Source organism: Pristiophorus japonicus, chromosome 9, assembly GCF_044704955.1.
Source record: "Pristiophorus japonicus isolate sPriJap1 chromosome 9, sPriJap1.hap1, whole genome shotgun sequence".
Lineage (NCBI taxonomy): Eukaryota > Metazoa > Chordata > Chondrichthyes > Pristiophoridae > Pristiophorus > Pristiophorus japonicus.
The window spans coordinates 208,972,483-208,988,043 of NC_091985.1; the positions used below are offsets into that span (position 1 = coordinate 208,972,483).

Here is a 15,561-nt window from a genome sequence, read left to right on the forward strand (position 1 = left end):
CTCCATTTGTTGCAGCTGTCAGTATTTGAAAACCCTTCTGATATTTTGTATCAGTCTTAAAGGTAGAAGATACTAAAGACATCCCAATAATAGATAACCATGGGGCTATAGGGAAGGGGGAACTTTAAACTATCACTGACACTAAAGAAAAAGTAAGCGGTAAAATAATGGGACTAATGGTGGACAAATCCCCTGGACCAAAGGTGGAGAAGTCCCCTGGAACTGATGGCCTGCATCCTACGGTCATAAAAGAAGTGGCTGCAGAGATAGTGGATGCATTGGTTGAAATCTCCCAAAACTCCCTGGATTGTGGAGAGGTCCCAGCGGTTTGGAAAACCACAAATTTAACACCGCTATTTAAAAAAGGAGGGAGACAGAAAACAGGAAACTATAGACTAGTTAGCCTAACATCTGCTTTTGGGACAAAGCTGGAGTCCATTGTTAAGGAAACAGTAGCAGGACATTTGGAAAAGCATAATACAGACAAGTAGAGTCAGCATGGTTTTAGGAAAGGGAAATCATGTTTGACAAATTTGCTGGAGTTCTTTGAGGATGTAATGAGCAGGGTGGCTAAGGGGGAACCAGTGGAGGTGGTGTATTTGGATTTCCAGAAGGCGTTCAATAAGGTGCCATATAAAAGGTTACTGCTCAAGATTAAAGTTCATGGGTTTGGGTTTAATATATTAGCATGGATAGAGGGTGGGCTAACTAACAGAAGACAGATAAATGGGTCATTTTCCGGTTGGCAAACGCTGACTAGTGGGGTATCGCAGGGATCGGCCTTAACTATTTACAATCTATATTAATGACTTGGATGAAGGATCTGAGTGTAATGTAGCCAAGTTTTCTGATAATACAAAGATGGATGGAAAGCAAATTAGAGGAGGACAAAAACATCTGCAAATAGATGTAGACAGGCTAAGTGAGTGGGTTAATATTTGGCAGATTGAGTATAATGTGGGAAAGTGTGAGGTTATCCACTTTGGCAGGAAAAATAAAAATACAATTTATTATTTAAATGGAGAGCTATTACAAAATGCTGCAGTACAGAGGGACCTGGTTGTCCTTGTATGTAAAACACAAAAAGTTATCATGCAGATAAAGCAAGCAATTATGAAGCTAATAGAAATGTTGGACTTTATTGCAAGGGGGATGGAGTATAAAAGCAGGGAAGTCCTGCTGCAACTGTACAGGGTATTGGTCAGACCACACCTGGACTACTGCATACAGTTTTGATCTCCTTATTTCGGAGGGATATACTTGCATTGGAGACAGTTCAGAGAAGCTTCACTAGTTTGATTCCTGAGATAAAAGGGTTGACTTATGGGGATAGGTTGAGCAGGTTGGTCCTATACTCATTGGAGTTTAGAAGAATGAGAGGTGATCTTATTGAAACATATGATACTGAGGGGACTCGACAAGGTGGATGCCAGAGAGGATATTTCCACTTGTAAGGAATCTAGAACTAAGGAGCATAGTTCAAGAATATGGGATTTAGAACTGAGGTGAGGAGAAATTTCTACTCTCAGAGGGTCGTAAATCGGTGGAATTCTCCGCCCAGAGAGCTGTGGAGGCTGGGTCACTGAATATATTTAAGGTGGGGATAGACAGATTTTTGAACGATAATGGAGTGAAGGGTTATGGGGAGTGGGCAGCAAAGTGATCTTATTAAATGGTTTAGCAGGTTCGAGTGGCCAATGGCCTACTCCTGTTCCTTTTTCTTATGTTTTTTAAAGAGTGAATTAGAGATGCAATCACAATCAGTGTTATTTTTTATCTGACCATTTTCCCGTTGATTGATTTGTCAAATATCCAGAATATTAAACTCCAGCCCAGTTATAGGGGGAATCAATATCAGCAGAAAGAAAGCCCAACAGTCAGAATGGACTCGATTCAGTCTGGGACAACAGCAGAACCCAAACCCTGCAGTCACTTGTGAACTCGCTGGTGCCTCAGCAGGTGGGATGAAGAAGTGAATCCCTTCCCACACTCAGAGCAGATGAATGGCCTCTCCCCACTGTGAACTCACTGGTGTTTCAGCAGGTTGGATGACTGAGTGAATCCCTTCCCACACTCAGAGCAGATGAACAGCTTCTCCCCAGTGTGAACTCGCTGGTGTGTCAGCAGGTGGGATGAGGTAGTGAATCCCTTCCCACAATCGGAGCAAGTGAATGGCCTCTCCCCAGTGTGAACTCACTGGTGTGTCAGCAGGCTAGATGACAGAGTGAATCCCTTCCCACACTCAGAGCAGGTGAATGGCCTCTCACCAGTGTGAACTCGCTGGTGTTTCAGCAGGTTGGATGACTGAGTGAATCCCTTCCCACAGTCAGAGCAGGTGAACGGCCTCTCCCCAGTGTGAACTCGCTGGTGTGTCAGCAGGCTGGATGAGGTAGTGAATCCCTTCCCACAGTCAAAGCAGGTGAACGGCCTCTCCCGGGTGTGAACTCGCTGGTGTGTCAGCAGGTGGGATGACACAGTGAACCCTTTCCCACAGTCGGAGCAGGTGAACAGCCCCTCCCCAGTGTGACCTCGCTGGTGAGTTGCAAGATGGGATGAGGTAGTGAATTCCTTCCCACACTCGGAGCAGGTGAACGGCCTCTCCCCAGTGTGAACTCGCTGGTATATCAGCAGGGTGGATGACTGAGTGAATCCCTTCCCACACTCGGAGCAGGTGAATGGCCTCTCCCCAGTATGAACTCGCTGATGTATCAGCAGGGTGGATGACTGAGTGAATCCCTTCCCACACTCAGAGCAGGTGAATGGCCTCTCCCCAGAGTGAACTCACTGGTGTGTCAGCAGGCTAGATGACAGAGTGAATCGCTTCCCACACTCGGAGCAGGTGAATGGCCTCTCCCCAGTGTGAACTTGCTGGTGCCTCAGCAGGTGGGATGACCGAGTGAATCCCTTCCCACACTCAGAGCAGGTGAATGGCCTCTCCCCAGTGTGAACTCGCTGGTGTGTCAGCAGGCTGGATGACTGAGTGAATCCCTTCCCACAGTCGGAGCAGGTGAATGGCCTCGCCCCAGTGTGAACTCGCTGGTGTTTCAGCAGGTGGGATGAACGAGTGAATCCCTTCCCACATTTAGAGCAGGTGAATGTTCTCTCCCCAGTGTGAGTGCGCCAATGAACTTCCAGCTCAGACGGGTAATTGAATCTCTTCCCATAGTCCCCACATTCCCACGGTTTCTCCATGGTGCGGGTGTCCTTGTGTCTCTCCAGGTGGGATGATCAGTTGAAGCCTCGTTCACACACACAACACGTGTTCGGTTTCTTCCCGCTGTCAATCGTGCAATATTTTTTAAGGCTGTGAATCTGGTTAAAGCTCTTTCCACAATCAGTGCACTGGAACACTCTCACTCGGGTGTGTGTGTCTCGGTGCTTTTCCAGTCACACTGATGTTTGAAATCTGTTCCCACAGACAGAACAGACAAACATTTCTCCTTCCACATTCAAAGGCCGATGATATTCAGGCCCTGATGAATCGAGTGATTCAGTCAGATCTTGACGAATGTTTGATTTGATTTTCTCGTCTGCAAATCCTGCCCTTCGAATACTCTGCAAAAAGAGTTTACAAAAATCATTACTGCAAGTAAAGGACATTAATTCACAACCGACAATTTTAGATTGTATGGAACATTCTTTCCTCTCTTGTTCCTCCAAAGTTGTAAATCCCCGCCCCATACACACTTCCCCGTCACTGTCCTAAAATTCAAACACATCGCACGTCTGAAGGCAGCTTGTCCTCCGCTCCCAATTATCATCACCAACTCTGGCTGGGTTCAGTTCTACACTCACTGGTTCCCCTCCCCTGAAGGTATGGATTCTGGCTGGGTTCAATTCTACACTCACTGGTTACCCTCCCCTGAAGATGCTGACTCTGGCTGGGTTCAGTTCTACACTCATTGGTTTCCCTCCCCTGAAGGTACGGATTCTGGCTGAGTTCAGTTCTACACTCACTGACTTCCCTCCCTGTCGCTCAATCCCAGAGGATGCTGACTCTGGCTAGGGGCAGTTAACATAAGATAATAAATAGGAGCAGGAGTAGGTTATTTGACCCCTCGGTCCTGCTCCCCCATTCAATAAGATCATGGCTGATCTCATCATGGGCTCAGCTCCACTTCCCTGCCCACTCCCCATACCCCTTTACTCCATTATCACTCAAAAATCTGTCTATCTCTGCCTTAAATGTTTTCTGGGACCGTGCAGGAGTTAATATTGGACAGAAACAGTCCGAGATTAGTTTAATTGCAGAAAAACACTCGGTCACTGAGAGTAATACCAAAGTGGATAATCAAACAGCTATAGGGAGGGAGGAACTTAATACAATCACTATCACTAATGAAGTAGTACTCGGTAAAATAATGGGACGGAAGGCAGGCAAGCCCCTTGGACCTGAGGGTCTTAAGAGAAGTAGCTGCAGAGATAGTGGATGCATTGGTTGTAATCTACCAAAATTCATTGGATTCTGGGGCGGTCCCAGCAGATTGGAAAACCGCAAATGTAACGTCTCTATTTAAAAAAAGGAGGCAAACAAAAAGCAGGAAACTATAGACCAGTTAGTCTAACATCTGTCGTTGGGAAAATGCTGGAGTCCAATATTAAGGTAGCAGTAGCGGGACATTTAGCAAAGCATGATTCAATCAAGCAGAGTCAGCATGGCTTTATGAAAGGGAAATCATGTTTGACAAATTTGCTGGAGTTCTTTGAGGATGTAATGAGCAGGGTGATAAGGGGAACTGGTGGATGTGGTGTATTTGGATTTCCAGAATGCATTTGATAAGGTGCCACATAAGAGGTTACTGCACAAGATAAAAGCTCATGGGGTTTAGGGCAGTATATTAACATAGATAAAGGATTGGTTAACTAACAGAAAACAGAGAGTCGCGATAAATGTGTTTTTTTCCGGTTGGCAAATGGTGACTAATGAGGTGCCATAGATATCGGTCCTGGGTCCTCAACTATTTACAATCTATATTAATGACTTGAATGAAAGGACCAAGTTTAATGTAGCCAAGTCTGCTGATGATAAAAAGATGGGTGGGAAAGCAAATTGAGGACACAAAAAATCTGCAAAGGGATATAGACAGGCTAAATGAGTGGGCAAAAATTTGTCAGATGTAGTATAATGTGGGAAAATGTGAGGTTATCCACTTTGGCAGAAATAATAGAAAAGCAAATTTTAATTTAAATGGAGAAAAATTGCAAAGTGCTACAGGACAGTGAGACCTGAGGGTGTTTGCATGAAACACAAAGTTAATATGCAGGTACAACAAATAATCAGGAAGGCAAATGGAATGTTGGCCTTTATTGCAAGGGTGATAGAATATAAAAGCAGAGAAGTCCTGCTACAACTGTACAGGATATTGGTGACACCACACCTGGAGCACTGCATACTGTTTTGGTCTCCATATTTAAGGAAGGATATACTTGCATTGGAGGCAGTTCTGAGTTTGATTCCGGAGATGAGGGGGTTGTTTTATGAGGATAGGTTGAGCCGATACACGTTGGAATTCAGAAGAATGAGATGTAATTTTATTGAAATATATGATCGACAAAGTGGATGCAGAGAGGATATTTCCACTCGTAGGGTAAACTAAAACCAGGGTTCATAGTCTCAGAATAAGGGGTCGCCCATTTAAAACTGAGAGGAGGAGAAATTTCTTCGCTCAGAGGGTTGTAAATGTATGGAATTCTCTGCCTCAGAGAGCGGTGGAGGCTGGGACATTGAATAAATTGAAGACAGAGATAGACATTTTCTATCTAAGGTGTTTTGGGGAGTGGGCAGGGAAGTGGAGCTGAGTCCCTGATCAGATCAGCCATGATCTTATTGAATGGCGGAGCAGGCTCCAGGGGCCAAATGTCCTACTCCTGCTCATATTTCTTATGTTATAAGGAGATAATAACCCTGGGACTGTTAACGTGGATTGCAAACCTGGGACTGTACATGGGGATTCTAACCCTGGGAGTGAACAGCTCTGGGGTTTTCCTGTTACAATTGTCTGGGACGTAAACCGTAAGCTTAGCACTGAGCAGCGCCTTTAGGAGAGATGCTGAGAAATCCGAGATGTTAAGAGTGACAATAAAATAATTAAGTTGTCGCTTTACCCAGGCGGCCCGGTTGGAAACAGACACTGACGTAGCTCACCTTGCTCCTGCACCAAGATGGCCGCGCATGCGCTTTGCTGCTCATTGAATCAAGATGGCGGAGCGCTGACCTTGACTTCCTGTATAAAGATGGCCGCAGTTACCCTGGGCCTGTGACCGAGAGAAAGCCCCAAGGTTGCAGCCGCCGGTATTCCGATTATTATTCCGTACTTCCGGCGGGCACTAGTTGTTTATGATGCCTCCGCGGTTACCCGCAGGTCCATTACTCCCCTCCGCCCCGCTGAAAACGGGCTCTTTCGCGCATGTTCATCGTGTCCGCTCCGCCATTACACGCGCCGCGCATGGTCCAAACACAGCCAGGTCCCGCGCCTGCGCACTGGGCCGCTGTTGTCTGGGTTCGGCACATTCTCCCCGCCGGGAATGCTGGGTAAATGCACTGCCATTGAAAGGCCAATGATGAATTGAAGAGGATTTACTGGGATTGAAAGACTGCATTAGAGGGAGCAGCGTGCGGCGACGCAGTCCCGGCCTGCAAGACCATCAGTAGGCCTGGGCCATCAGAGGGAGCAGTGTGCGGCGGCATACGAGGGCGACGGCTGCGAAATCACGTCGCTCATTGCAGTGCGGGCAGGCACAGCAGGAGGGGCAAAGGAGCAAGAGTTTGTCGAAGGAAATGACCGGGGCCCAGGAGAGGCGTGAGTTTGGGACCTAAAAGGGTCGAGGGTCCAGGGGCAGCACGGGCCAGCCCACACTGCTATATGTGTGCGCGCTCGGTCCGTGCAGCAGAGCTGGTCTCCAGTCGTCTTGGTTAATCCTTGCCACTGGACCAAGACCTAGCTCTGTCAAGCCCATGTGCTGGCTGGTGTGCAACGGCCACCACATGTTAAAAAAAATCCACACACAGGCATCTTCCACCCTTCAGGATGTAATTCGGGATCTGGAATATTAGGTCCTTCATTGAAACACCTGTGAACTTATTCCTTTTTGGCGTGGAAACAAGTCATCCTCGCTTTGAGGGACTGCCTATGATGAAGATTCTGATTGCAATGGGCACTGAACCATGTTCATTCTAGCAATTAGACCTTGTTTCTGCTGCTCTACATAATCCCTATACCTGAGCTGGAGATTAAGGTTCTGTATAAATAGTGAATACATCAGCTTGTTTCAAACACCATGTGTCGAATATTTGATTTCTCCATAATAAGAGGAGACTAATTAATGTTTCCTTCCCTTCCATTTTGGGTCTTTTCTTACTCTAGATTATTTCACTTCTGACGCAGTTCATCTTTTACCACATCAAATCCCAAGCTTGTTTCGTTTGAGTATACGGCTTGTGGGTGTCATGGACTGAACTGGTGTATCTCATTTTACACTCATTTGACGTTCCTTTCAACCAGCCCTTGAAAGAACTATTTTGCTTAAGACTGGAAATCTGTTATTTTCTGTATTGTTTAACGATTTTTGAATGCAGTTAGTAGAACTCCACACATATTGCATGTGATCGCCTTTGAAATGTTCTGATCTTTGTAATTTCCTTTGCTAATTTTGATGGGTTAGTTGATTATAATTACTTGTTACTAACATACCTTGCAGTATTACTTACATCAAAATAATTGTTTAAATACTTCCTTTATCAGGTCTTTAGCTCTTCCACTCATCTCTGTATGCTCTTGTGGGGGAATCTAGAACAAAGTGGCATAGTCTGAGAATAAGGGGTCACCCATTTAAATTGGAAATTAGGAGGAATTTCTTCTGAGGGCCATGAATCTTTGAAATTCTCTATTCCAGAGAGCAGTGGAGGCTGGGTCATTGAATATATTTAAGTTAGAGATAGACTGATTTTTGAAAGGTAGGGAAGTCAAGGGTTGTGGGGAGAGAGCAGGGAAGTGGAATTGAGGCCAAGATCAGATCAGCCATGATCTTGTTGAATGGCGGAGCGGACTCAAGGGGCCTATTTCTGCTCCTATTTCTTAAGTTCTTGGCCTTGGTTAGGGGCTGCATTTAGATGTAGGTTTAGGGGTTAGTGGGTGTGGTTTGTGGTTATTTGTTAGGATTGGGATTAGTGATTGGGATAGTCAATAGCATATTTGGCTTAGGATATAGTGATTAACTTAGAAAGCACTTTTGAAAATAAAAATGTCACTGGACGTGCCCTTTTCCATTTCATGTTTTTAACCTCTCACAGGCGAGTCACAAAACAGCCTCACAATGTGTTCATTCAAGGAATCTTCTTTCCTGCGCAAGCCTCATTTCCTCCCTTCTTTCACACCTCTACATTTCTCACAGAAAAATAAATTAGTGACATTAGATTTGGGGATTTTGGGACAAGAACAGACAGATAAAGTTGTTGTGTTGGTTACATCTCATCATCAACCTGCCTGAAAAGGGTCTTCTGACAATAATCTGTCACCAGGCCCCACCAGTCGCCATGTGATTCCAGCATCATCTCTTCATTCATTACGCACCCTTCGCCCTAACTAGAGCTGCTTTCACCTGCCCACTCCCCATACTGAGGCTCTCTAATTCATGAGCACAGCATAAACACCGGCACGGACTGGTTCATCTGAATGGCTGAGCCCGCTCCCCCGCCCTGACCAAGATGGCGGCCGCTGAGTACACTCCCCCCTCGTCCTGACCAAGATGGCTGCCGCTGAGTACACTCCCCCCTCCACCCTGACCAAGATGGTGGCCGCTGAGGCCGCTCCCCCGGGCGCTCACTGAGCGGGCCTGGAACTGGGGGGCAAACACAGGGCCTGTGTGCTGTGATTCGGGGCCTGGGGCCGAGCCCGGGTGTGTGTGAAGCGGATGGTGCGGAGTGTTGTCTCTCGGGCCTGGGCCCGCACTCAGGCTCTGTCAAGCCCGTGTCCCCCCGGGATTTATTAACCCAGGGAACTATTTGTTCTGCACTTTTCTGACTGACAGGCGACAAGCCCCACCCCAGAGAGCTGTGGAAGCTGGGTCAGTGAATAAATTTAAGACAGACATAGACAGTTTCTTAACCGATAAGGGGTTATGGGGAGGGGGCAGGGAAATGGACCTGAGTCACTGATCGAATCAACCATGATCGTATTAAATGACGGAGCAGGCTCGAGGGGCCATATGGCCTACTCCTGCTCCTATTTCTTATGTTCTTTATGTCAAGTCCCCCCAGCCCCGCCTCCCCGACCGAATCATTCCATGCAGGTGTTGCCAAGCAGGACTGGGGAGGCATGCTCTTGGACTGGGGTAAGGCACTTTGGCTGGGGGAGGCATGCTCTTGGACTGAGGTAAGGCACTTTGGCTGGGGGAGGCATGTACTGGGACTGGGGTAAGGCACTTTGGCTGAGGGAGGCATGCTCTTGGACTGAGGTAAGGCACTTTGGCTGGGGGAGGCATGCACTGGGATTGGGGTAAGGCACTTCGGCTGGGGGAGGGATGGACTGGGGTAAAGCACTTCGGCTGGTGGAGGCATGCACTGGGACTGAGGTATGGCAGTTCGGCTCGGGGAGGAATGCACTGGGGCTAGGATAAGGCACTTTGGCTGGCCTTTGCTGACTTCTGGGGCGCTCTGTGCTGTTTTGCTTCAAGAAGTCAAAGTGGATCAAGTTACAATTTGCAAAGTCAGTGCAACCTTGGGATGGGCTGTTCCAGTTGCACATTTCAGTGAAACTTCAGGGTGTGTCTTATACTCCAAGGAGACCAATCATCGACAAACAGTGGAGTATGGTGGCCATTTTTTCAGCACAAATAAATGCGTCCTTTATTAACCCGCTCCCTCGCACTGCTCATCTCTCATCCCCTGCCTCACCCACCTCGCATGCTCAACTCACACTGCCCAGCTGAATGATGGCAGCTCCCAGCCAATAGGAAGAGCGGGGGCAGGGCTGGAGGACCGGCAGGCGGTTGGTCATCCAACCAATCAGAGTGTGCGAAGGGCGAGTCTTGCACGGATCTGCCTTATTGGCTGAAACTCTGCCCCACTGTTAAAGCTGGTTTCTCTCAAACTGCAGGAGGTTACTGGACCTTTCTGTTGTGGCTTTAAACAGATAGAACCTTGTGGGGTGGAGCAAACATTGCAGCATTTGGTAGTGACAGGGATCCATTCAGGACAGACAGCAGGTATTATTTCAGGAAATAACACAGTGTAGTTGTTTCTGTTTAAACAGATGAAACCCTATTGTGGAACAACCACGCTTCTCATGTCCTGGTCAACCATGTGTGCAACAAGTGTCGTCATCTGGAGGAGCTCGAGCTCCGGGTTTCGGAGCACCTTTCAGACGATCGTCAACTCACAGCATAAGAGTGTGCAGGCAGAGAGGGAATGGGTGACTGCCAGACAGACATGGAGGGCCAGGCAGGTAGGGCAGGAGACCTCGAGTGCATCTCATTGTCTATACTGGTGGTTCCTCAGGGAGAATAGCCAGAGCCAAGTCCAAGGCATCATGGGTGGGTCAATTGTACGGAGGAGGGCGGAGGAGGATTGGGCGGGGGGAGATGGTGCAAGGTCAGGAAGGCAATATTGAAAAGAGTTTCAACAGTTACGGGACCAGACAGGCCTTTCTGCAGCCGCTGACATAACTCCAGGAAGGTAGGTTGTCTTCCTGGTGCCAGGGTCAAGGATGTCATTGAGAGGCTGCAGGACATTCTGAGGGGCGAGTGTGAACAGCCAGATTCCTGAGGGGGTAGGACTGTACAAGCTGGATAAGTTCATGGATTCATGAAGGGGAAATCATGTTTAACTAATTTACTGGAATTCTTTGAGGCTATAACGAGCATGGTGAATAGAGGTGTACCGATGGATGTGGTGTATTTAGATTTCTAAAAGGCATTCGATAAGGTGCCACACAAAAGGTTACTGCAGAAGATAAAGGTACGCGGAGTCAGAGGAAATGCATTAGCATGGAGAGAATTGGCTGGCGAACAGAAAGCAGGAAGTCGGGATAAATGGGTCCTTTTCGTGTTGGAAATCGGTGGTTAGTGGTGTGCCACAGGGATCAGTGCTGGGACCACAACTGTTTACAATATATGTAGATGACCTGGAAGAGGGGACAGAGTGTAGTGTAACAAAATTTGCAGATGACACTAATATTAGTGGGAAAGCGGGTTGTGTAGAGGACACAGAGAGGCTGCAAAGAGATTTGGATAGGTTAAGCGAATGGGCTAAGGTTTGGCAGATGGAATACAATGTCGGAAAGTGTAAAGTCATCCACCTTGGGGGAAAAAAAACAGTAAAAGGGAATATTATTTGAATGGGGAGAAATTACAACATGCTGAGGTGCAGAGGGACCTGGGGGTCCTTTTGCATGAAACTCTTTTTGGAGTTTATCTGCAAAACATAAAGCATTAATCGGTGCCACCCGACCTGGATGACACACCAGACATTTACAAAGCCCCTTTTTTTTTCATTTTTGTGTTTTTTTTTTGTGTTTTTCTTTTTTTTTTTTTTTGGGCACTAAAATCAAATTTTTTACTCCAGTGTCCCCTATAAAAGGGGAGGGGGACACTAAAAGCACCGGCAATTAAAACAAATTAAACTTTAAAACGTAAAATCAAATTAAAATTTGGTTGCCGGGCATGATGATGCACTCCAGTCCCTCCGGTGTCCACCTCACGCGGAAGGCCGCGAGCGTACCGGTGGACACCGCGTGCTCCATCTCCAAGGACACCCTGGACCAGATGTAAGAGCGGAAGAGAGGCAGGCAGTCAGGTTGAACGACCCCCCTCGACCGCCCGCTTCCTGGACTGGCTGATGGCACCCTTGGCCGTGCCCAGGAGCAGTCCTACGAGGAGGCCCTCGGACCTACCCGCTCCCCTCCGCAGAGGGTGCCCAAAGATCAGGAGAGTGGGACTGAAGTGCAGCCAGAATTTCAGGAGCAGCCCCTTTAAATAATGGAATAGGGGCTGCAACCTCGTGCACTCAATAAAAACATGGAACACGGACTCCTCCAGACCGCAGAAATTGCAGGCGGCCTGGGAGTCCGTGAACCGGCTTAAAAATTTGTTGCACGGCACTGCTCCATGCACCACCCTCCAGGCCAAGTCCCCGATGAATAGTGGGAGGACTCCCGCATAGAGTGCCCTCCATCGGGGACCCCCGCCTCCTCTGGACGGCAAGATGGTACGCCATGGCGTGTCCGGATGGCCGGCGAGGATGGCAAAGTTGAGGGTGTGCAGGAGCAGCCCGTACAGGAAACCCCTCCATGCGGAACTGAAAGGCACGGAGGGGATTTCCCCGAGGCGGCTCAAGTTGTGAGGCGCCGGCCCCCGAGGGAGGTTCTGGGGTTTGGCGCCAATGAGGAATTCCATCCGGACGAGGGTCAGTTCGGACGGGATCTCCCCACGTGCTTGAGCCTCCTCGATGCACCTAACAGAGTCAGGGCCCAAAGCTGTTTTTAGCGACTCGATGGCTTCGGCCACGTGGCGGACGTCTGCTGAATTTAGGCGCCGCACCAGCGTGCCTGGCGCCATCCAGCCTGCTCCTCCGCCATCGAGCAGGTCCCTGACCCTGGTCACCTCACCAGCCACAGCCCTCTCTTCCGACCGCCACATAAAACCTTGGTCGTGGAGGTACGGATTCCCGAGCAGCGGCTCCTGCAGGACGGCCGCCACTCCAGCCGGCGGAGAGCTGCGCTTGGTGGAGACTTTGTTCTAGACCCTGATGAGTTCCTTGTAAAAGACAGGCAGCTCCAGGAGGACGGTCCTGACACCCCCCAAGTTCACAAACAGGAGCTGCGTGTCGTAATTGAGGTCGCGCTGCTGGCGGAAGAAATACGTCGCCAGAGCACAGCACCTAGGAGGGGGCTCGACGTAAAGGTATCTCTGCAGGGTCTGAAGACGGAAAGTCACGAGCTGGGCGCTGACGCACACCAATGACTGACCGCCCTCCTCAAGCGGGAGACTCAAGACCACGGCTGAGACCCAGTGCTTCCTGTTGTTCCAGAAGAAGTCCACCAGCTTCTTCTGTATCTTGGCGACAAACGCAGGGGGAGGGGTCAAAGTGACCAGCCGGTACAACAACATTGCGGCCACCAGCTGGTTTATGACTAGCGCTCGACCCCTGTAGGACAGCACTCAGAGCAGTCCTGTCCAGCGCCCTAGGCGAGCGGTGACCTTGGCCTCCAGCTCCTGCCAGTTCGCCGGCCAGGCTTCCTCGTCGGGGCTAAGGTAGACTCCCAGATAGAGGAGATGGGTCGTGCTCCAGGCAAAAGGCCTGAGCTCCTCCAGCAGGGAGTCCACCCACCACTGACCCACCAGGAGTCCGGAACATTTCTCCCAGTTGATCCTGGCGGAGGACGCGGCCGAGTAAATCTCCTGGCACTCACGCATCCTCCGCAGGTCAGCGGGATCCTCTACCACGAGGAGCACGTCATCGGCGTAAGCCGAGAGGACAACCTCCACGCCCGGCCCTTGCAGAGCCAGTCCCGTCAATCTCGTCCGCAGGAGGCGCAGGAAAGGCTCCACGCAGACAGCATATAACTGGCCGGACATGGGGCATCCCTGGCGCACCCCTCTCCGAAAGTGAAGGGGCGCCGTCAAGGACCCGTTAACCTTAATCAGACACTCCGCGGCGGCATACAAAAGTCGGATCCGGGCGACGAAATGCGTCCCGAACCCGAAAGCGCGCAGAGTTCCAAGAAGATAGTCGTGATCCACCCTGTCGAACGCCTTCTCTTGGTTGAGAGATAGGAAGGCGACCGACAGACCAGCCTCCTGGGAATGATGGATGAGGTCCCGAACCAGATGGATGTTGTCGTGGATTGTCCGGCCCGGGACCGTGTAGGATTTGTCAGGGTAGATCATGTGGTCCAGCACGGCACCAAGGTCCTTGTGCATGAATCCCCCCCAAAAAAAAGTTAGTGCAGGTAATCAGGAAGGCGAATGGAATGTTGGCTTTCATTGCGAGAGGGATGGACTACAAAAGCAGGGAGGTCCTGCTGCAACTGTATTGGTAAGGCCGCACCTGGAGTACTGCATGCAGTTTTGGTCACCTTACTTAAGGAAGGATATACTGGTTTTGGAAGGAGTACAGAGACGATTCACTAGGCTGATTCCGGAGATGAGGGGTTTACCTTATGATGATAGATTGAGTAGACTGGGTCTTTACTCGTTGGAGTTCAGAAGGATGAGGGGTGATCTTATAGAAACATTTAAAATCATGAAAGGGATAGACAAGATAGAGGCAGAGAGGTTGTTTCCACTAGTAGGGGAGACTAGAACTAGGGGGCACAGCCTCAAAATACGGTGGAGCCAATTTAAAACCGAGTTGAGAAGGAATTTCTTCTCCCAGAGGGTTGTGAATCTGTGGAATTCTCTGCCCAAGGAAGCAGTTGAGGCTAGCTCATTGAATGTATTCAAGTCACAGATAGGTAGATTTTTAACCAATAAGGGAATTAAGGGTTACAGGGAGAGGATGGGTAAGTGGAGCTGAGTCCACGGCCAGATCAGCCATGATCTTATTGAATGGCAGACCAGGCTCGAGGGGCTAGATGGCCTACTCCTGTTCCTAATTCTTATGTTCTTATGTTCACACCTCAACAAGGCCTGTACCATTATCCTCCCTGGGGGGTTTGCTAATGCTGTTGGGGAGAGTTTAACCTTGCTTGCAGGGGGATTGGAACCTGAGCCTAGATTCAGAAGGGAGAGAAGCAAAGCTTGGAAATGGGAACAGAAAATGCGTCAGAGTTTGGAAGGCAGTGGAAACAAAGGCTAGAAAATCGACAATAAAGGAGTTTGGCATTGCTTAATGGTATATACCACAATGCAAGAAATCTCGGGAATAAGGCAGATAAGCTGAGGTGTTGTTAGAGCAGTGAAGAGGGATGATATGTTAGAAGGATCATCAAATGAGGCATATGTGTTGAACTGATGAACATCAGATTGGCATCACGGAGACATGGCTCCAGGTTGACCAAGGCTGGGAACTCAACAACCAAGGGTACTCAGCATTTAGGAAGGATAGACAGAAAGGAAAAGGAGGCGGGGTGGCATTGCTGGTTATTGAGGAAATTAATGCAATAGTAAGGAGGGACATTAGCCTGGATGATGTGGAATCAGTATGGGTGGAGCTGCGGAATTCCAAAGGGCAGAAAATGCTAGTGGGAGTTGTGTACAGACCACCAAACAGTCGGAGTGAGGTTGGGGACAGCATCAAACAAGAAATAAGGGATGTGTGCAATAAAGGTACAGCAGTTCTCATGGGCGACTTTAATCTGCATATTGATTGGGCTAACCAAACTGCAAGCAATGCGGCGGAGGAGAATTTCCTGGAGTCTATTAGGGATGGTTTTCTGGACCAATATATCGAGGAACCAACCAGGGAGCTGGCCATTCTAGACTGAGTGATGTGTAATGGGAATGGACCAATTAGCAATCTTGTTGTGCGAGACCCCTTGGGGAAGAGTGACCATAATATGGTAGAATTCTTTATTAAGATGGAGAGTGACACGGTTAATTCAGAGACTAGGGTCCTGAACTTAA

The 15,561-nt window shown here is 48.8% G+C and overlaps 1 protein-coding gene and 1 pseudogene across 1 annotated transcript in view; one reads left to right on the forward strand and one right to left on the reverse strand.

Annotated features, from left to right (window-relative positions):
- Positions 1-15,561, forward strand: part of LOC139274101 (zinc finger protein 420-like) — a 506,104-nt gene that overhangs the window by 110,636 nt on the left and 379,907 nt on the right. The window lies entirely within an intron of this gene.
- LOC139273499 (zinc finger protein 436-like) lies at positions 982-6,397 on the reverse strand (annotated as a pseudogene).